At 40.8% G+C, this 21,930-nt stretch overlaps 4 non-coding genes across 4 annotated transcripts; all 4 read left to right on the top strand.

The window, feature by feature from the left end:
* The first annotated feature begins 9,705 nt into the window (after positions 1-9,705).
* On the top strand, positions 9,706-9,778 carry TRNAS-GCU (transfer RNA serine (anticodon GCU)). Its single transcript has one exon. It is a non-coding gene; the product is annotated as a tRNA-Ser (tRNA).
* A 2,707-nt stretch (positions 9,779-12,485) lies between these two features.
* On the top strand, positions 12,486-12,558 carry TRNAS-GCU (transfer RNA serine (anticodon GCU)). Its single transcript has one exon. It is a non-coding gene; the product is annotated as a tRNA-Ser (tRNA).
* A 7,583-nt stretch (positions 12,559-20,141) lies between these two features.
* On the top strand, positions 20,142-20,214 carry TRNAT-GGU (transfer RNA threonine (anticodon GGU)). The gene has a single exon. It is a non-coding gene; the product is annotated as a tRNA-Thr (tRNA).
* A 1,521-nt stretch (positions 20,215-21,735) lies between these two features.
* Positions 21,736-21,808, top strand: TRNAT-GGU (transfer RNA threonine (anticodon GGU)). The gene has a single exon. It is a non-coding gene; the product is annotated as a tRNA-Thr (tRNA).
* Positions 21,809-21,930: the final 122 nt, after the last annotated feature.

Here is a 21,930-nt window from a genome sequence, read left to right as displayed (position 1 = left end):
ATACTCAAAATATGCTTCTTTGGCCGTGAAACGTCGATTTTGAAAATGTTATTAAAAATCGAGGTACATTTTTATTTATTGTTCAATCGAGATGAAATCACTTTTAATGAGTGTTTTATAGGGAATTAAGCTGAATTCGGTCAAAAATTTCTCCAGAAAAAAATGCATTCAAAAAAGTACCGAAAAAATCGCATGTTTTTCTTCTTCAAGATACAAAATCCGTGACAACGATTTCTTATTGAAAAATTTAATTTTAACAGTTTTTTGATTGAATATCGTTACATTTGCTTGAATTAAAGCAAAAAGTATAAAAATAATGGTTTCAGTGAATATATTTGTAAATAGTGAAGAAATACTCAAAATATGCTTCGTTGGCGGTGAAACGTCGATTTTTAAAATGTTATTAAAAATCGAGGTAAATTTTTAATTATTGTTCAATCGAGATGAAATCACTTTTAATGAGTGTTTTATAGGGAATTAAGCTGAATTCGGTCAAACATTTCTCCAGAAAAAAATGCATTTAAAAGTGTACCGAAAAAATCGCATGTTTTTTTTTTCAAGATTGTTATTATTGTTGATGAGGCGGGGCTCACGCCCTAGCACCGATGCCAAAGGCATATTGTGCTTGAATTAAAGCAAAAATTATAAAAATAATGGTTTCTGTGAATATATTAGTAAATAGTGAAGAAATACTCAAAATATGCTTCGTTGGCGGTGAAACGTCGATTTTTAAAATGTTATTAAAAATCGAGGTACATTTTTAATTATTGTTCAATCGAGATGAAATCACTTTTAATGAGTGTTTTATAGAGAATAAAGCTGAATTCGGTCAAACATTTCTCCAGAAAAAAATGCATTTAAAAGTGTACCGAAAAAATCGCATGTTTTTTTTTTCAAGATACAAAATCCGTGACAACGATTTCTTATTTAAAATTGAATTTTAACAGTTTGTTGAATGAATATCGTTACATTTGCTTGAATTAACGCAAAAATTACAAAAATAATGGTTTCAGTGGTCATATTAGAAAATAGTGAAGAAATACTCAAAATATGCTTCTTTGGCCGTGAAACGTCGATTTTGAAAATGTTATTAAAAATCGAGGTACATTTTTATTTATTGTTCAATCGAGATGAAATCACTTTTAATGAGTGTTTTATGGGAAATTAAGCTGAATTCGGTCAAAAATTTCTCCAGAAAAAAATTCATTCAAAAAAGTACCGAAAAAATGGCAGGTTTTTCTTCTTCAAGACACAAAATCCGTGAATACGATTTCTTACTGAAAATTGAATTTTAACAGTTTTTTGAATGAATATCGTTACATTGCTTGAATTAAAGCAAAAAGTATAAAAATAATGGTTTCAGTGAACATATTTGAAAATAGTGAAGAAATACTCAAAGTATGCTTCTTTGGCCGTGAAACGTCGATTTTGAAAATGTTATTAAAAATCGAGGTAAATTTTTAATTATTGTTCAATCGAGATGAAATCACTTTCAAAGAGTGTTTTATAGGGAATTAAGCTGAATTCGGTCAAACATTTCTCCAAAAAAAATGCATTCAAAAGTGTACCGAAAAAATCGCATGTTTTTTTTCTTCAAGATACAATATCCGTGACAACGATTTCTTATTTAAAATTGAATTTTAACAGTTTGTTGAATGAATATCGTTACATTTGCTTGAATTAACGCAAAAATTACAAAAATAATGGTTTCATTGGTTATATTTGAAAACAGTGAACAAATACTCAAAATGTTTTTCTTAGGCCGAGTTACGTCGATTTTGAAAATGTTATTAAAAATCGAGGTGCATTTTTATTTATTGTTCAATCGAGATGAAATCACTTTTAATGAGTGTTTTATAGGGAATTAAGCTGAATTCGGTCAAAAATTTCTCCAGAAAAAAATGCACTCAAAAAAGTACCGAAAAAAATCGCATGTTTTTCTTCTTCAAGATACAAAATCCGTGACAACGATTTCTTATTGAAAAATTGAATTTTAACAGTTTTTTGAATGAATATCGTTACATTTGCTTGAATTAAAGCAAAAAGTATAAAAATAATGGTTTCAGTGGTTATATTTGAAAATAGTGAAGAAATACTCAAAATATGCTTCCTTGGCCGTGAAACGTCGATTTTGAAAATGTTATTAAAAATCGAGGTACATTTTTATTTATTGTTCAATCGAGATGAAATCACTTTTAATGAGTGTTTTATAGGGAATTAAGCTGAATTCGGTCAAAAATTTCTCCTGAAAAAAATGCATTCAAAAAAGTACCGAAAAAATCGCATGTTTTTCTTCTTCAAGATACAAAATCCGTGACAACGATTTCTTATTGAAAAATTTAATTTTAACAGTTTTTTGATTGAATATCGTTACATTTGCTTGAATTAAAGCAAAAAGTATAAAAATAGTGCTTTCAGTGAACATATTTGAAAATAGTGAAGAAATACTCAAAGTATGCTTCTTTGGCCGTGAAACGTCGATTTTGAAAATGTTATTAAAAATCGAGGTAAATTTTTAATTATTGTTCAATCGAGATGAAATCACTTTCAATGAGTGTTTTATAGGGAATTAAGCTGAATTCGGTCAAAAATTTCTCCAAAAAAAAATGCATTTAAAAGTGTACCGAAAAAATCGCATGTTTTTTTTCAAGATACAAAATCCGTGACAACGATTTCTTATTTAAAATTGAATTTTAACAGTTTGTTGAATGAATATCGTTACATTTGCTTGAATTAACGCAAAAATTACAAAAATAATGGTTTCAGTGGTTATATTTGAAAACAGTGAACAAATACTCAAAATGTTTTTCTTAGGCCGAGTTACGTCGATTTTGAAAATGTTATTAAAAATCGAGGTACATTTTCATTTATTGTTCAATCGAGATGAAATCACTTTTAATGAGTGTTTTATAGGGAATTAAGCTGAATTCGGTCAAAAATTTCTCCTGAAAAAAATGCATTCAAAAAAGTACCGAAAAAAATCGCATGTTTTTCTTCTTCAAGATACAAAATCCGTGACAACGATTTCTTATTGAAAAATTTAATTTTAACAGTTTTTTGATTGAATATCGTTACATTTGCTTGAATTAAAGCAAAAAGTATAAAAATAATGGTTTCAGTGAACATATTTGAAAATAGTGAAGAAATACTCAAAGTATGCTTCTTTGGCCGTGAAACGTCGATTTTGAAAATGTTATTAAAAATCGAGGTAAATTTTTAATTATTGTTAAATCGAGATGAAATCACTTTCAATGAGTGTTTTATAGGGAATTAAGCTGAATTCGGTCAAAAATTTCTCCAGAAAAAAATGCATTCAAAAGTGTACCGAAAAAATCGCATGTTTTTCTTCTTCAAGATACAAAATCCGTGACAACGATTGTTAAATTTTTTATGTTATACCATGCCATTGTTTAATTTCAAGTGGATATAACATATATACATTAAGTTTTTTCATGAATCTTTAACATTATTTATTATAAGACACCATTGTTAAATCTATTTTTATTTGATTAAATTAAAATTGTTATATTAAATTAAACAGATAGGCACGGGGCTTACAAGTCACAATGTGACTTAGCCCCGTGGTATACTGTATCTGTAATGCAAATAAAATAAACATTTTGAATTGAATTGAATTGAATTGAATTATTGAAAAATTGAATTTTAACAGTTTTTTGAATGAATATCGTTACATTTGCTTGAATTAAAGCAAAAAGTATAAAAATAATGGTTTCAGTGGTTATATTTGAAAATAGTGAAGAAATACTCAAAATATGCTTCTTTGGCCGTGAAACGTCGATTTTGAAAATGTTATTAAAAATCGAGGTACATTTTTATTTATTGTTCAATCGAGATGAAATCACTTTTAATGAGTGTTTTATAGGGAATTAAGCTGAATTCGGTCAAAAATTTCTCCAGAAAAAAATGCATTCAAAAAAGTACCGAAAAAATCGCATGTTTTTCTTCTTCAAGATACAAAATCCGTGACAACGATTTCTTATTGAAAAATTTAATTTTAACAGTTTTTTGATTGAATATCGTTACATTTGCTTGAATTAAAGCAAAAAGTATAAAAATAATGGTTTCAGTGAATATATTTGTAAATAGTGAAGAAATACTCAAAATATGCTTCGTTGGCGGTGAAACGTCGATTTTTAAAATGTTATTAAAAATCGAGGTAAATTTTTAATTATTGTTCAATCGAGATGAAATCACTTTTAATGAGTGTTTTATAGGGAATTAAGCTGAATTCGGTCAAACATTTCTCCAGAAAAAAATGCATTTAAAAGTGTACCGAAAAAATCGCATGTTTTTTTTTTCAAGATACAAAATCCGTGACAACGATTTCTTATTTAAAATTGAATTTTAACAGTTTGTTGAATGAATATCGTTACATTTGCTTGAATTAACGCAAAAATTACAAAAATAATGGTTTCAGTGGTTATATTAGAAAATAGTGAACAAATACTCAAAATGTTTTTCTTAGGCCGAGTTACGTCGATTTTGAAAATGTTATTAAAAATCGAGGTACATTTTTATATATTGTTCAATCGAGATGAAATCACTTTTAATGAGTGTTTTATAGGGAATTAAGCTGAATTCGGTCAAAAATTTCTCCAGAAAAAAATGCATTCAAAAGTGTACCGAAAAAATCGCATGTTTTTTTTCTTCAAGATACAAAATCCGTGACAACGATTTCTTATTTAAAATTGAATTTTAACAGTTTGTTGAATGAATATCGTTACATTTGCTTGAATTAAAGCAAAAAGTATAAAAATAATGGTTTCAGTGGTTATTTTTGAAAATAGTGAAGAAATACTCAAAATATGCTTCTTTGGCCGTGAAACGTCGATTTTGAAAATGTTATTAAAAATCGAGGTACATTTTTATTTATTGTTCAATCGAGATGAAATCACTTTTAATGAGTGTTTTATAGGGAATTAAGCTGAATTCGGTCAAAAATTTCTCCAGAAAAAAATGCATTCAAAAAAGTACCGAAAAAATCGCATGTTTTTCTTCTTCAAGATACAAAATCCGTGACAACGATTTCTTATTGAAAAATTTAATTTTAACAGTTTTTTGATTGAATATCGTTACATTTGCTTGAATTAAAGCAAAAATTATAAAAATAATGGTTTCTGTGAATATATTAGTAAATAGTGAAGAAATACTCAAAATATGCTTCGTTGGCGGTGAAACGTCGATTTTTAAAATGTTATTAAAAATCGAGGTACATTTCTAATTATTGTTCAATCGAGATGAAATCACTTTTAATGAGTGTTTTATAGAGAATAAAGCTGAATTCGGTCAAACATTTCTCCAGAAAAAAATGCATTTAAAAGTGTACCGAAAAAATCGCATGTTTTTTTTTCAAGATACAAAATCCGTGACAACGATTTCTTATTTAAAATTGAATTTTAACAGTTTGTTGAATGAATATCGTTACATTTGCTTGAATTAACGCAAAAATTACAAAAATAATGGTTTCAGTGGTCATATTAGAAAATAGTGAAGAAATACTCAAAATATGCTTCTTTGGCCGTGAAACGTCGATTTTGAAAATGTTATTAAAAATCGAGGTACATTTTTATTTATTGTTCAATCGAGATGAAATCACTTTTAATGAGTGTTTTATGGGGAATTAAGCTGAATTCGGTCAAAAATTTCTCCAGAAAAAAATTCATTCAAAAAAGTACCGAAAAAATCGCAGGTTTTTCTTCTTCAAGACACAAAATCCGTGAATACGATTTCTTACTGAAAATTGAATTTTAACAGTTTTTTGAATGAATATCGTTACATTGCTTGAATTAAAGCAAAAAGTATAAAAATAATGGTTTCAGTGAACATATTTGAAAATAGTGAAGAAATACTCAAAGTATGCTTCTTTGGCCGTGAAACGTCGATTTTGAAAATGTTATTAAAAATCGAGGTAAATTTTTAATTATTGTTCAATCGAGATGAAATCACTTTCAAAGAGTGTTTTATAGGGAATTAAGCTGAATTCGGTCAAACATTTCTCCAAAAAAAATGCATTCAAAAGTGTACCGAAAAAATCGCATGTTTTTTTTCTTCAAGATACAATATCCGTGACAACGATTTCTTATTTAAAATTGAATTTTAACAGTTTGTTGAATGAATATCGTTACATTTGCTTGAATTAACGCAAAAATTACAAAAATAATGGTTTCATTGGTTATATTTGAAAACAGTGAACAAATACTCAAAATGTTTTTCTTAGGCCGAGTTACGTCGATTTTGAAAATGTTATTAAAAATCGAGGTGCATTTTTATTTATTGTTCAATCGAGATGAAATCACTTTTAATGAGTGTTTTATAGGGAATTAAGCTGAATTCGGTCAAAAATTTCTCCAGAAAAAAATGCACTCAAAAAAGTACCGAAAAAAATCGCATGTTTTTCTTCTTCAAGATACAAAATCCGTGACAACGATTTCTTATTGAAAAATTGAATTTTAACAGTTTTTTGAATGAATATCGTTACATTTGCTTGAATTAAAGCAAAAAGTATAAAAATAATGGTTTCAGTGGTTATATTTGAAAATAGTGAAGAAATACTCAAAATATGCTTCCTTGGCCGTGAAACGTCGATTTTGAAAATGTTATTAAAAATCGAGGTACATTTTTATTTATTGTTCAATCGAGATGAAATCACTTTTAATGAGTGTTTTATAGGGAATTAAGCTGAATTCGGTCAAAAATTTCTCCTGAAAAAAATGCATTCAAAAAAGTACCGAAAAAATCGCATGTTTTTCTTCTTCAAGATACAAAATCCGTGACAACGATTTCTTATTGAAAAATTTAATTTTAACAGTTTTTTGATTGAATATCGTTACATTTGCTTGAATTAAAGCAAAAAGTATAAAAATAATGCTTTCAGTGAACATATTTGAAAATAGTGAAGAAATACTCAAAGTATGCTTCTTTGGCCGTGAAACGTCGATTTTGAAAATGTTATTAAAAATCGAGGTAAATTTTTAATTATTGTTCAATCGAGATGAAATCACTTTCAATGAGTGTTTTATAGGGAATTAAGCTGAATTCGGTCAAAAATTTCTCCAAAAAAAAATGCATTTAAAAGTGTACCGAAAAAATCGCATGTTTTTTTTCAAGATACAAAATCCGTGACAACGATTTCTTATTTAAAATTGAATTTTAACAGTTTGTTGAATGAATATCGTTACATTTGCTTGAATTAACGCAAAAATTACAAAAATAATGGTTTCAGTGGTTATATTTGAAAACAGTGAACAAATACTCAAAATGTTTTTCTTAGGCCGAGTTACGTCGATTTTGAAAATGTTATTAAAAATCGAGGTACATTTTCATTTATTGTTCAATCGAGATGAAATCACTTTTAATGAGTGTTTTATAGGGAATTAAGCTGAATTCGGTCAAAAATTTCTCCTGAAAAAAATGCATTCAAAAAAGTACCGAAAAAAATCGCATGTTTTTCTTCTTCAAGATAAAAAATCCGTGACAACGATTTCTTATTGAAAAATTGAATTTTAACAGTTTTTTGAATGAATATCGTTACATTTGCTTGAATTAAAGCAAAAAGTATAAAAATAATGGTTTCAGTGAACATATTTGAAAATAGTGAAGAAATACTCAAAGTAAGCTTCTTTGGCCGTGAAACGTCGATTTTGAAAATGTTATTAAAAATCGAGGTAAATTTTTAATTATTGTTCAATCAAGATGAAATCACTTTCAAAGAGTGTTTTATAGGGAACGTAGAAAGCCAAAGTTTTTCCACAATACGTGACAACCATTTAATTTCTGAGCCTCCGTGGCTCAATGGTTAGCGCGTTCAGCTGTTAATCGAAAGGTTGAAGGTTCGAGCCCACCCGGGAGAGGTGTTGTGAGGTCTCAAATGTAACGTAGAAAGCCAAAGTTTTTCCACAATACCTGACGATTTAATTTTTGGGCTTCCGTGGCGCAATGATTAGCGCGTTCAGCTGTTAATCGAAAGGTTGAAGGTTCGAGCCCACCCGGGAGAGGTGTTGTGAGGTCTCAGATGTGACGTAAAAAGTCAAGGTTTTTACACAATACCTGACGAGCATTTAAATTTTGGGCTTCCTTTGCGCAATGGTTAGCGCGTTCGGCTGTTAACCAATAGGTTGGTGGTTCGAGCCCACCCGGGAGCGGTGTTGTGTGATCTCAAATGTAACGTAGAAAGCCAAAATTTTTCCACAATACCTGACGACCATTTAATTTTTGGGCTTCCGTGGCGCAATGGTTAGCACGTTCGGCTGTTAACCAATAGGTTGGTGGTTCGAGCCCATCCGGGAGCGGTGTTGTGAGGTCTCAGATGTGACGTTAAAAGTCAAGGTTTTCCACATTACCTGACAACCATTTAATTTCTGAGCTTCCGTGGCTCAATGGTTAGCGCGTTCGGCTGTTAACCAATAGGTTGGTGGTTCGAGCCCACCCGGGAGCGGTGTTGTGGGATATGAAATGTAACGTAGAAAGCCAAAGTTTTTGCACAATAAATGACGACCATTTAATTTTTGGGCTTCCGTGGCGCAATGGTTAGCGCGTTCGGCTGTTAACCAATAGGTTGGTGGTTCGACCCCATCCGGGAGCGGTGTTGTGAGGTCTCAGATGTGACGTAAAAAGTCAAGGTTTTTACATAATACCTGACGAGCATGTAACTTTTGGGCTTCCGTGGCGCAATGGTTAGCGCGCTCGGCTGTTAACCAATAGGTTGGTGGTTCGAGCCCACCCGGGAGCGGTGTTGTGTGATCTCAAATGTAACGTAGAAAGCCAAAGTTTTTCCACAATACCTGACGACCATTTAATTTTTGGGCTTCCGTGGCGCAATGGTTAGCGCGTTCAGCTGCTATTCAAAAGACTGGTGGTTTGAGCTCTCCCGGGAGCGGTGTTGTGACGTCTCAAATGTAACATAAAATGTCAGAGTTTTTCCACAATACCTGTCGAACATTGAATTTTTGGGCTTCCGTGGCGCAATGGTTAGCGCGTTCAGCTGTTAATCGAGAGGTTGGTGGTACGAGCCCACCCGGGAGAGGTGTTGTGGGGTCTCAGATGTAGCGTAAAAAGTCAAAACTTTTCCACAATACGTGACAACCATTTAATTTCTGGGCTTCCGTGGCTCAATGATTAGCGCGTTCGGCTGTTAACCAATAGGTTTGTGGTTCGAGCCCATCCGGGATGCGGTGTTGTGAGGTCTCAGATGTAACGTAAAATGTCTGAGTTTTTCACAATACCTGACGAACATTTAACTTTTGGGCTTCCGTGGCGCAATGATTAGCGCGTTCAGCTGTTAATCGAAAGGTTCAAGGTTCGAGCCCACCCGGGAGAGGTGTTGTGGGGTCTCATATGTAGCGTAAAAAGTCAAAACTTATCCACAATACGTGACAATCATTTAATTTCTGAGCTTCCGTGGCTCAATGGTTAGCGCGTTCGGCTGTTAACCAATAGGTTGGTGGTTCGAGCTCATCCGGGAGCGGTGTTGTGAGGTCTCAGATGTGACGTAGAAAGCCAAAGTTTTTCCACAATACCTGACGACCATTTAATTTTTGGGCTTCCGTGGCTCAATGGTTGGCGCGTTTGGCTGTTAACCAATAGGTTGGTGGTTCGAGCCCATCCGGGAGCGGTGTTGTGTGATCTCAAATGTAACGTAGAAAGCCAAAGTTTTTCCACAATAAATGACGACCATTTAATTTTTGGGCTTCCGTGGCGCAATGGTTAGCGCGTTCGGCTGCTAACCAATAGGTTGGTGGTTCGACCCCATCCGGGAGCGCTGTTGTGAGGTTTCAGATTTGACGTAAAAAATCAAGGTTTTTACACAATACCTGACGAGCATTTAACTTATGGGCTTCCGTGGCGCAATGGTTAGCGCGTTCGGCTGTTAACCAATAGGTTGGTGGTTCGAGCCCATCCGGGAGCGGTGTTGTGAGGTCTCAGATGTGACGTAAAAAGTCAAGGCTTTTACACAATACCTGACGAGCATTTAACATTTGGGCTTCCGTGGCGCAATGTTTAGCGCGTTCGGCTGTTAACCAATAGGTTGGTGGTTCGAGCCCATCCGGGAGCGGTGTTGTGAGGTCTCAGATGTGACGTAAAAAGTCAAGGTTTTTACACAATACCTGACGAGCATTTAACTTTTGGGCTTCCGTGGCGCAATGTTTAGCGCGTTCGGCTGTTAACCAATAGGTTGGTGGTTCGAGCCCATCCGGGAGCGGTGTTGTGAGGTCTCAGATGTGACGTAAAAAGTCAAGGTTTTTACACAATACCTGACGGGCATTTAAATTTTGGGCTTCCTTGGCGCAATGGTTAGCGCGTTCGGCTGTTAACCAATAGGTTGGTGGTTCGAGCCCATCCGGGAGCGGTGTTGTGAGGTCTCAGATGTGACGTAAAAAGTCAAGGTTTTTCCACAATACCTGACGAGCATTTAATTTTTGGGCTTCCGTGGCGCGTTCGGCTGTTAACCAATAGGTTGGTGGTTCGAGCCCACCCGGGAGCGGTGTTGTGGGATCTCAAATGTAACGTAGAAAGCCAAAGTTTTTCCACAATACGTGACGACCATTTAATTTCTGAGCTTCCGTGGCTCAATGGTTAGCGCGTTCGGCTGTTAACCAATAGGTTGGTGGTTCGAGCCCATCCGGGAGCGGTGTTGTGAGGTCTCAGATGTGACGTAAAAAGTCAAGGTTTTTCCACAATACCTGACGAACATTTAATTTTTGGGCTTTCATGGCGCAATGGTTAGCGCGTTCGGCTGTTAACCGAAAGGTTGGTGGTTCGAGCCCACCCGGGAGCGGCGTTGTGGGATCTCAAATGTAACGTAGAAAGCCAAAGTTTTTCCACAATACCTGACGATCATTTAATTTTTGGGCTTCCGTGGCGCAATGGTTAGGGCGTTCGGCTGTTAACCATTAGGTTGGTGGTTCGAGCCCACCCGGGCGCGGTGTTGTGGGATCTCAAACGTAACGTAGAAAGCCAATGTTTTTCCACAATACCTGACGACCATTTAATTTTTGGGCCTCCGTGGCGCAATGATTAGCGCGTTCAGCTGTTAATCGAAAGGTTGAAGGTTCGTGCCCACCCGAGAGAGGTGTTGTGGGGTCTCAGATGTAGCGTAAAAAGTCAAGGTTTTTACACAATACCTGACGGGCATTTAAATTTTGGGCTTCCTTGGCGCAATGGTTAGCGCGTTCGGCTGTTAACCAATAGGTTGGTGGTTCGAGCCCACCCGGGAGCGGTGTTGTGTGATCTCAAATGTAACGTAGAAAGCCAAAATTTTTCCACAATACCTGACGACCATTTAATTTTTGGGCTTCCGTGGCGCAATGGTTAGCGCGTTCAGCTGTTAATCGAGAGGTTGGTGGTTCGAGCCCACCCGGGAGCGGTGTTGTGTGATCTCAAATGTAACGTAGAAAGCCAAAATTTTTCCACAATACCTGACGAACATTGAATTTTTGGGCTTCCGTGGCGCAATGGTTAGCGCGTTCAGCTGTTAATCGAGAGGTTGGTGGTACGAGCCCACCCGGGAGAGGTGTTGTGGGGTCTCAGATGTAGCGTAAAAAGTCAAGGTTTTTACACAATACCTGACGAGCATTTAATTTTTAGCTTCCGTGGCGCAATGGTTAGCGCGTTCAGCAGTTAACAAATAAGTTAGTGGTTCGAGCCCACCCGGGAGCGGCGTTGTGGGATCTCAAACGTAACGTAGAAAGCCAAAGTTTTTCCACAATACCTGACGACCATTTAATTTTTGGGCTTCCGTGGCGCAATGGTTAACGCGTTCGGCTGTTAACCAATAGGTTGGTGGTTCGAGCCCACCCGGGAGCGGTGTTGTGGGATCTCAAATGTAACGTAGAAAGCCAAAGTTTTTCCACAATACGTGACGACCATTTAATTTCTGAGCTTCCGTGGCTCAATGGTTAGAGCGTTCGGCTGTTAACCAATAGGTTGGTGGTTCGAGCCCATCCGGGAGCGGTGTTGTGAGGTCTCAGAAGTGACGTAAAAAGTCAAGGTTTTTCCACAATACCTGACGAACATTTAATTTTTGGGCTTCCATGGCGCAATGGTTAGCGCGTTCGGCTGTTAACCGAATGGTTGGTGGTTCGAGCCCAACCGTGAGAGGTGTTGAAGGGTCTCAGATGTAACGTAATAAGTCATAACTTATCCACAATACCTGACAACCATTTAGTCTCTGAGCTTCCGTGGCTCAATGGTTAGCGCGTTCGGCTGTTAACCAATAGGTTGGTGGTTCGAGCCCATCCGGGAGCGGTGTTGTGAGGTCTCAGATGTGACGTAGAAAGCCAAAGTTTTTCCACAATACCTGACGACCATTTAATTTTTGGGCTTCCGTGGCTCAATGGTTGGCGCGTTTGGCTGTTAACCAATAGGTTGGTGGTTCGAGCCCATCCGGGAGCGGTGTTGTGTGATCTCAAATGTAACGTAGAAAGCCAAAGTTTTTCCACAATAAATGACGACCATTTAATTTTTGGGCTTCCGTGGCGCAATGGTTAGCGCGTTCGGCTGCTAACCAATAGGTTGGTGGTTCGACCCCATCCGGGAGCGCTGTTGTGAGGTTTCAGATTTGACGTAAAAAATCAAGGTTTTTACACAATACCTGACGATCATTTAACTTATGGGCTTCCGTGGCGCAATGGTTAGCGCGTTCGGCTGTTAACCAATAGGTTGGTGGTTCGAGCCCATCCGGGAGCGGTGTTGTGAGGTCTCAGATGTGACGTAAAAAGTCAAGGCTTTTACACAATACCTGACGAGCATTTAACATTTGGGCTTCCGTGGCGCAATGTTTAGCGCGTTCGGCTGTTAACCAATAGGTTGGTGGTTCGAGCCCATCCGGGAGCGGTGTTGTGAGGTCTCAGATGTGACGTAAAAAGTCAAGGTTTTTACACAATACCTGACGAGCATTTAACTTTTGGGCTTCCGTGGCGCAATGTTTAGCGCGTTCGGCTGTTAACCAATAGGTTGGTGGTTCGAGCCCATCCGGGAGCGGTGTTGTGAGGTCTCAGATGTGACGTAAAAAGTCAAGGTTTTTACACAATACCTGACGGGCATTTAAATTTTGGGCTTCCTTGGCGCAATGGTTAGCGCGTTCGGCTGTTAACCAATAGGTTGGTGGTTCGAGCCCATCCGGGAGCGGTGTTGTGAGGTCTCAGATGTGACGTAAAAAGTCAAGGTTTTTCCACAATACCTGACGAGCATTTAATTTTTGGGCTTCCGTGGCGCGTTCGGCTGTTAACCAATAGGTTGGTGGTTCGAGCCCACCCGGGAGCGGTGTTGTGGGATCTCAAATGTAACGTAGAAAGCCAAAGTTTTTCCACAATACGTGACGACCATTTAATTTCTGAGCTTCCGTGGCTCAATGGTTAGCGCGTTCGGCTGTTAACCAATAGGTTGGTGGTTCGAGCCCATCCGGGAGCGGTGTTGTGAGGTCTCAGATGTGACGTAAAAAGTCAAGGTTTTTCCACAATACCTGACGAACATTTAATTTTTGGGCTTCCATGGCGCAATGGTTAGCGCGTTCGGCTGTTAACCGAAAGGTTGGTGGTTCGAGCCCACCCGGGAGCGGCGTTGTGGGATCTCAAATGTAACGTAGAAAGCCAAAGTTTTTCCACAATACCTGACGATCATTTAATTTTTGGGCTTCCGTGGCGCAATGGTTAGGGCGTTCGGCTGTTAACCATTAGGTTGGTGGTTCGAGCCCACCCGGGCGCGGTGTTGTGGGATCTCAAACGTAACGTAGAAAGCCAATGTTTTTCCACAATACCTGACGACCATTTAATTTTTGGGCTTCCGTGGCGCAATGATTAGCGCGTTCAGCTGTTAATCGAAAGGTTGAAGGTTCGTGCCCACCCGAGAGAGGTGTTGTGGGGTCTCAGATGTAGCGTAAAAAGTCAAGGTTTTTACACAATACCTGACGGGCATTTAAATTTTGGGCTTCCTTGGCGCAATGGTTAGCGCGTTCGGCTGTTAACCAATAGGTTGGTGGTTCGAGCCCACCCGGGAGCGGTGTTGTGTGATCTCAAATGTAACGTAGAAAGCCAAAATTTTTCCACAATACCTGACGACCATTTAATTTTTGGGCTTCCGTGGCGCAATGGTTAGCGCGTTCAGCTGTTAATCGAGAGGTTGGTGGTTCGAGCCCACCCGGGAGCGGTGTTGTGTGATCTCAAATGTAACGTAGAAAGCCAAAATTTTTCCACAATACCTGACGAACATTGAATTTTTGGGCTTCCGTGGCGCAATGGTTAGCGCGTTCAGCTGTTAATCGAGAGGTTGGTGGTACGAGCCCACCCGGGAGAGGTGTTGTGGGGTCTCAGATGTAGCGTAAAAAGTCAAGGTTTTTACACAATACCTGACGAGCATTTAATTTTTAGCTTCCGTGGCGCAATGGTTAGCGCGTTCAGCAGTTAACAAATAAGTTAGTGGTTCGAGCCCACCCGGGAGCGGCGTTGTGGGATCTCAAACGTAACGTAGAAAGCCAAAGTTTTTCCACAATACCTGACGACCATTTAATTTTTGGGCTTCCGTGGCGCAATGGTTAACGCGTTCGGCTGTTAACCAATAGGTTGGTGGTTCGAGCCCACCCGGGAGCGGTGTTGTGGGATCTCAAATGTAACGTAGAAAGCCAAAGTTTTTCCACAATACGTGACGACCATTTAATTTCTGAGCTTCCGTGGCTCAATGGTTAGCGCGTTCGGCTGTTAACCAATAGGTTGGTGGTTCGAGCCCATCCGGGAGCGGTGTTGTGAGGTCTCAGAAGTGACGTAAAAAGTCAAGGTTTTTCCACAATACCTGACGAACATTTAATTTTTGGGCTTCCATGGCGCAATGGTTAGCGCGTTCGGCTGTTAACCGAATGGTTGGTGGTTCGAGCCCAACCGTGAGAGGTGTTGAAGGGTCTCAGATGTAACGTAATAAGTCATAACTTATCCACAATACCTGACAACCATTTAGTCTCTGAGCTTCCGTGGCTCAATGGTTAGCGCGTTCGGCTGTTAACCAATAGGTTGGTGGTTCGAGCCCATCCGGGAGCGGTGTTGTGAGGTCTTAGATGTAACGTAAAATGTCAGAGTTTTTCCACAATACCTGACGAACATTTAATTTTTGGGCTTCCGTGGCGCAATGGTTAGCGCGTTCGGCTGTTAACCAATAGGTTGGTTGTTCGAGCCCATCCGGGAGCGGTGTTGTGAGGTCTCAGATTTAACGTAAAATGTCAGAGTTTTTCCACAATACCTGACGAACATTTAATTTTTGGGCTTCCTTGGCGCAATTATTAGCGCGTTCAACTGTTAATCGAAAGGCTGGTGGTTCAAGCCCACCCGGAAGAGGTGTTGTGGGGTCTCAGATGTAGCGTAAAAAGTCAAAACTTATCCACAATACGTGACAACCATTTAATTTCTGAGATTCCGTGGCCCAATGGTTAGCGCGTTCGGCTGTTAACCAATAGGTTGGTGGTTCGAGCCCACCCGGGAACGGTGGTGTGGGATCTCAAATGTAACGTAGAAAGCCAAAGTTTTGCCACAATACCTGACGACCATTTATTTTTTGGGCTTCCTTGGCGCAATGGTTAGCGCGTTCGGCTGTTAACCGAAAGGTTGGTGGTTCGAGACCAACCGAGAGAGGTGTTGTAGGGTCTCAGACGTAACGTAATAAGTCATAACTTATCCACAACACCTGACAACCATTTAATCTCTGAGCTTCCGTGGCTCAATGGTTAGCGCGTTCGGCTGTTAACCAATAGGTTGGTGGTTCGAGCCCATCCGGGAGCGGTGTTGTGAGGTCTCAGATGTGACGTAAAAAGTCAAGGTTTTTCCACAATACCTGACAAGCATTTAATTTTTGGGCTTCCGTGGCGCGTTCGGCTGTTAACCAATGGGTTGGTGGTTCGAGCCCACCCGGGAGCGGTGTTGTGGGATCTCAAATGTAACGTAAAATGTCAGAGTTTTTCCACAATACCTGACGAACATTTAATTTTTGGGCTTCCGTGGCGCAATGGTTAGCGCGTTCGGCTGTTAACCAATAGGTTGGTGGTTCGAGCCCATCCGGGAGCGGTGTTGTGAGGTCTCAGATGTGACGTAAAAAGTCAAGGTTTTTACACAATACCTGACGAGCATTTAATTTTTAGCTTCCGTGGCGCAATGGTTAGCGCGTTCAGCAGTTAACAAATAAGTTAGTGGTTCGAGCCCACCCGGGAGCGGCGTTGTGGGATCTCAAACGTAACGTAGAAAGCCAAAGTTTTTCCACAATACCTGACGACCATTTAATTTTTGGGCTTCCGTGGCGCAATGGTTAACGCGTTCGGCTGTTAACCAATAGGTTGGTGGTTCGAGCCCACCCGGGAGCGGTGTTGTGGGATCTCAAATGTAACGTAGAAAGCCAAAGTTTTTCCACAATACGTGACGACCATTTAATTTCTGAGCTTCCGTGGCTCAAAGGTTAGCGCGTTCGGCTGTTAACTAATAGGTGTGTGGTTCGAGCCCATCCGGGAGCGGTGTTGTGACGTCTCAGATGTGATGTAAAAAGTCAAGGTTTTTTCCACAACACCTGACGACCATTTAAATTCTGGGCTTCCGTGGCGCAATGGTTAGCGCGTTCGGCTGTTAACCAATAGGTTGGTGGTTCGAGCCCATCCGGGAGCGGTGTTGTGAGGTCTCAGATGTGACGTAAAAAGTCAAGGTTTTTACACAATACCTGACGAGCATTTAACTTTGGGCTTCCGTGGCTCAATGGTTAGCGCGTTCGGCTGTTAACCAATAGGTTGGTGGTTCAAGCCCATCCGGGAGCGGTATTGTGACGTCTCAGATGTGACGTTAAAAGTCAAGGTTTTTCCAAAATATACTTGTATGTTTAGAATTTTTGTCCTAGTAAAGTACTCTTGGGTATGGTCTCTAAATGATAAGTTATATATTGATCTAATTGCCCTTTTTTGTAGGATATGTATCCTGTTTTGATTAGCTTTTGTTGTGTTGCCCCAGAATTGTATTCCATAAGATAGCACCGAATTAAATAATGCGTGGTATATTTCAATTAGAATATTTTATTTAGGTGTTTACACAATACCTGACGAGCATTTAACTTTGGGCTTCCGTGGCTCAATGGTTAGCGCGTTCGGCTGTTAACCAATAGGTTGGTGGTTCGAGCCCATCCGGGAGCGGTGATGTGACGTTAAAAGTCAAGGTTTTTCCAAAATACCTGACGACCATTTAATTTTTGGGCTTCCGTGGCGCAATGGTTAGCAGGTTCAGCTGCTATTCAAAAGACTGGTGGTTTGAGCTCTCCCGGGAGCGGTGTTGTGACGTCTCAAATGTAACATAAAATGTCAGAGTTTTTCCACGATACCTGTCGAACATTGAATTTTTGGGCTTCCGTGGCGCAATGGTTAGCGCGTTCGGCTGTTAACCAATAGGTTGGTTGTTCGAGCTCATCCGGGAGCGGTGTTGTGAGGTCTCAGATGTGACGTAAAAAGTCAAGGCTTTTACGCAAAACCTGACGAGCATTTAATTTCTGAGCATCCGTGGCTCAATGGTTAGCGCGTTCGGTTGTTAACCAATAGTTTGGTAGTTCGAGCCCATCCGGGAGCGGTGTTGTGAGGTCTCAGATGTGACGTAAAAAGTCAAGGTTTTTACGCAAAACCTGACGAGCATTTAATTTTTGGGCTTCCGTGGCGCAATGGTTAGCGCGTTCTGCTGTTGACCCATAGGTTGGTGGTTCGAGCCCACCCGGGAGCGGTGTTGTGGGATCTCAAATGTAACGTAGAAAGCCAAAGTTTTTCCACAACACCTGACGACCATTTAATTTCTGAGCTTCCGTGGCTCAATGGTTAGCGCGTTCAGCTGTTAATCGAAAGGTTGGTGGTTGTGGGGTCTCAAATGTAACGTAGAAAGCCAAAGTTTTTCCACAATACCTGACAACCATTTAATTTCTGAGCTTCCGTGGCTCAATGGTTAGCGCGTTCGGCTGTTAGCCAATAGGTTGGTGCTTCAAGCATACCCGGGAGCGGTGTTGTGGGATCTCGAATGTAACGTAGAAAGCCAAAGTTTTTCCACAATACCTGACGACCATTTTATTTTCGGGCTTCCGTGGCGCAATGGTTAGCGCGTTCGGCTGTTAACCGAAAGGTTGGTGGTTCAAGCCCATCCGGGAGCGGTGTTGTGACGTCTCAGATGTTACGTAAAAAGTCAAGGTTTTTCCACAATACCTGACGACCATTTAATTTTTGGGCTTCCGTGGCTCAATGGTTAGCGCGTTCGGCTGTTAACCAATAGGTTGGTGGTTCGAGGCCACCCGGGAGCGGTGTTGTGGGATCTCACATGTAACGTAGAAAGCCAAAGTTTTTCCACAATACCTGACGTTCATTTAATTTTTGGGCTTCCGTGGCGCAATGGTTAGCGCGTTCGGCTGTTAACCGAAAGGTTGGTGGTTCAAGCCCACCCGGGAGCGGTGTTGTGGGATCACGAATGTAACGTAGAAAGCCAAAGTGCTTCCAGAATACCTGACGACCATTTAATTTTTGGGCTTCCGTGGCGCAATAATTAGCGCGTTCAGCTGTTAATCGAAAGGTTGGTGGTTCGAGCCCACCCGAGAGAGGTGTTGTGGGGTCTCAGATGTCGCGTAAAAAGTCAAAACTTTTCCACAATACGTGACAACCATTTAATTTCTGAGCTTTCGTGGCTCAATGGTTAGCGCGTTCGGCTGTTAGCCAATAGGTTGGTGGTTCGAGCCCACCCGGGAGCGGTGTTGTGGGATCTCAAATGTAACGTAGAAAGCCAAAGTTTTTCCACAATACCTGACGACCATTTAATTTTTGGGCTTCCGGGGCGCAATGGTTAGAGCGTTCTTCTGTTAATCGAAAGGTTGGTGGTTCGAGCCCACCCGGGAGAGGTGTTGTGGGGTCTCAGATGTAGCGTAAAAAGTCAAAACTTTTCCACAATACGTGACAACGATTTAATTTCTGAGCTTCCGTGGCTCAATGTTTAGCGCGTTCGGCTGTTAGCCAATAGGTTGGTGGTTCGAGCCCACCCGGGAGCGGTGTTGTGGGATCTCAAATGTAACGTAGAAAGCCAAAGTTTTTCCACAATACCTGACGACCATTTAATTTCTGAGCATCCGTGGCTCAATGGTTAGCGCGTTCGGCTGTTAACCAATAGTTTGGTAGTTCGAGCCCATCCGGGAGCGGTGTTGTGAGGTCTCAGATGTGACGTAAAAAGTCAAGGTTTTTCCACAATACCTGACGACCATTTAATTTTTGGGCTTCCGTGGCGCAATGATTAGCGCGTTCAGCTGTTAATCGAAAGGTTGAAGGTTCGAGCCCACCCGGGAGAGGTGTTGTGGGGTCTCATATGTAGCGTAAAAAGTCAAAACTTATCCACAATACGTGACAATCATTTAATTTCTGAGCTTCCGTGGCTCAATGGTTAGCGCGTTCGGCTGTTAACCAATAGGTTGGTGGTTCGAGCTCATCCGGGAGCGGTGTTGTGAGGTCTCAGATGTGACGTAAAAAGTCTAGGTTTTTACGCAAAACCTGACGAGCATTTGATTTTTGGGCTTCCGTGGCGCAATGGTTAGCGCGTTCTGCTGTTGACCCATAGGTTGGTGGTTCGAGCCCACCCGGGAGCGGTGTTGTGGGATCTCAAATGTAACGTAGAAAGCCAAAGTTTTTCCACAATACCTGACGACCATTTAATTTCTGAGCTTCCGTGGCTCAATGGTTAGCGCGTTCGGCTGTTAGCCAATAGGTTGGCGCTTCAAGCATACCCGGGAGCGGTGTTGTGGGATCTCGAATGTAACGTAGAAAGCCAAAGTTTTTCCACAATACCTGACGACCATTTAGTTTTTGGGCTTCCGTGGCGCAATGGTTAGCGCGTTCGGCTGTTAACCGAAAGGTTGATGGTTCAAGCCCATCCGGGAGCGGTGTTGTGACGTCTCAGATGTTACGTAAAAAGTCAAGGTTTTTCCACAATACCTGACGACCATTTAATTTTTGGGCTTCCATGGCTCAATGGTTAGCGCGTTCGGCTGTTAACCAATAGGTTGGTGGTTCGAGGCCACCCGGGAGCGGTGTTGTGGGATCTCACATGTAACGTAGAAAGGCAAAGTTTTTCCACAATACCTGACGACCATTTAATTTTTGGGCTTCCGTGGCGCAATGGTTAGCGCGTTCGGCTGGTAACCGAAAGGTTGGTGGTTCAAGCCCACCCGGGAGCGGTGTTGTGGGATCACGAATGTAACGTAGAAAGCCAAAGTTTTTCCAGAATACCTGACGACCATTTAATTTTTGGGCTTCCGTGGCGCAATAATTAGCGCGTTCAGCTGTTAATCGAAAGGTTGGTGGTTCGAGCCCACCCGAGAGAGGTGTTGTGGGGTCTCAGATGTGCCGTAAAAAGTCAAAACTTTTCCACAATACGTGACAACCATTTAATTTCTGAGCTTTCGTGGCTCAATGGTTAGCGCGTTCGGCTGTTAGCCAATAGGTTGGTGGTTCGAGCCCACCCGGGAGCGGTGTTGTGGGATCTCAAATGTAACGTAGAAAGCCAAAGTTTTTCCACAATACCTGACGACCATTTAATTTCTGAGCATCCGTGGCTCAATGGTTAGCGCAATCGGCTGTTAACCAATAGTTTGGTAGTTCGAGCCCATCCGGGAGCGGTGTTGTGAGGTCTCAGATGTGACGTAAAAAGTCAAGGTTTTTCCACAATACCTGACGACCATTTAATTTTTGGGCTTCCGTGGCGCAATGATTAGCGCGTTCAGCTGTTAATCGAAAGGTTGAAGGTTCGAGCCCACCCGGGAGAGGTGTTGTGGGGTCTCATATGTAGCGTAAAAAGTCAAAACTTGTCCACAATACGTGACAATCATTTAATTTCTGAGCTTCCGTGGCTCAATGGTTAGCGCGTTCGGCTGTTAACCAATAGGTTGGTGGTTCGAGCTCATCCGGGAGCGGTGTTGTGAGGTCTCAGATGTGACGTAAAAAGTCTAGGTTTTTACGCAAAACCTGACGAGCATTTAATTTTTGGGCTTCCGTGGCGCAATGGTTAGCGCGTTCTGCTGTTGACCCATAGGTTGGTGGTTCGAGCCCACCCGGGAGCGGTGTTGTGGGATCTCAAATGTAACGTAGAAAGCCAAAGTTTTTCCACAATACCTGACGACCATTTAATTTCTGAGCTTCCGTGGCTCAATGGTTAGCGCGTTCAGCTGTTAATCGAAAGGCTGGTGGTTGTGGGGTCTCAAATGTAACGTAGAAAGCCAAAGTTTTTCCACAATACCTGACAACCATTTAATTTCTGAGCTTCCGTGGCTCAATGGTTAGCGCGTTCGGCTGTTAGCCAATAGGTTGGCGCTTCAAGCATACCCGGGAGCGGTGTTGTGGGATCTCGAATGTAACGTAGAAAGCCAAAGTTTTTCCACAATACCTGACGACCATTTAGTTTTTGGGCTTCCGTGGCGCAATGGTTAGCGCGTTCGGCTGTTAACCGAAAGGTTGATGGTTCAAGCCCATCCGGGAGCGGTGTTGTGACGTCTCAGATGTTACGTAAAAAGTCAAGGTTTTTCCACAATACCTGACGACCATTTAATTTTTGGGCTTCCATGGCTCAATGGTTAGCGCGTTCGGCTGTTAACCAATAGGTTGGTGGTTCGAGGCCACCCGGGAGCGGTGTTGTGGGATCTCACATGTAACGTAGAAAGCCAAAGTTTTTCCACAATACCTGACGACCATTTAATTTTTGGGCTTCCGTGGCGCAATGGTTAGCGCGTTCGGCTGGTAACCGAAAGGTTGGTGGTTCAAGCCCACCCGGGAGCGGTGTTGTGGGATCACGAATGTAACGTAGAAAGCCAAAGTTTTTCCAGAATACCTGACGACCATTTAATTTTTGGGCTTCCGTGGCGCAATAATTAGCGCGTTCAGCTGTTAATCGAAAGGTT

This window comes from Phalangium opilio, unplaced genomic scaffold (genome assembly GCF_054372755.1).
Source record: "Phalangium opilio isolate 3A_F unplaced genomic scaffold, DU_Popi_V2 ptg000087l_1, whole genome shotgun sequence".
Taxonomy (NCBI): Eukaryota; Metazoa; Arthropoda; class Arachnida; order Opiliones; family Phalangiidae; genus Phalangium; species Phalangium opilio.
This window is presented reverse-complemented; position numbering and strand designations above follow the sequence as displayed.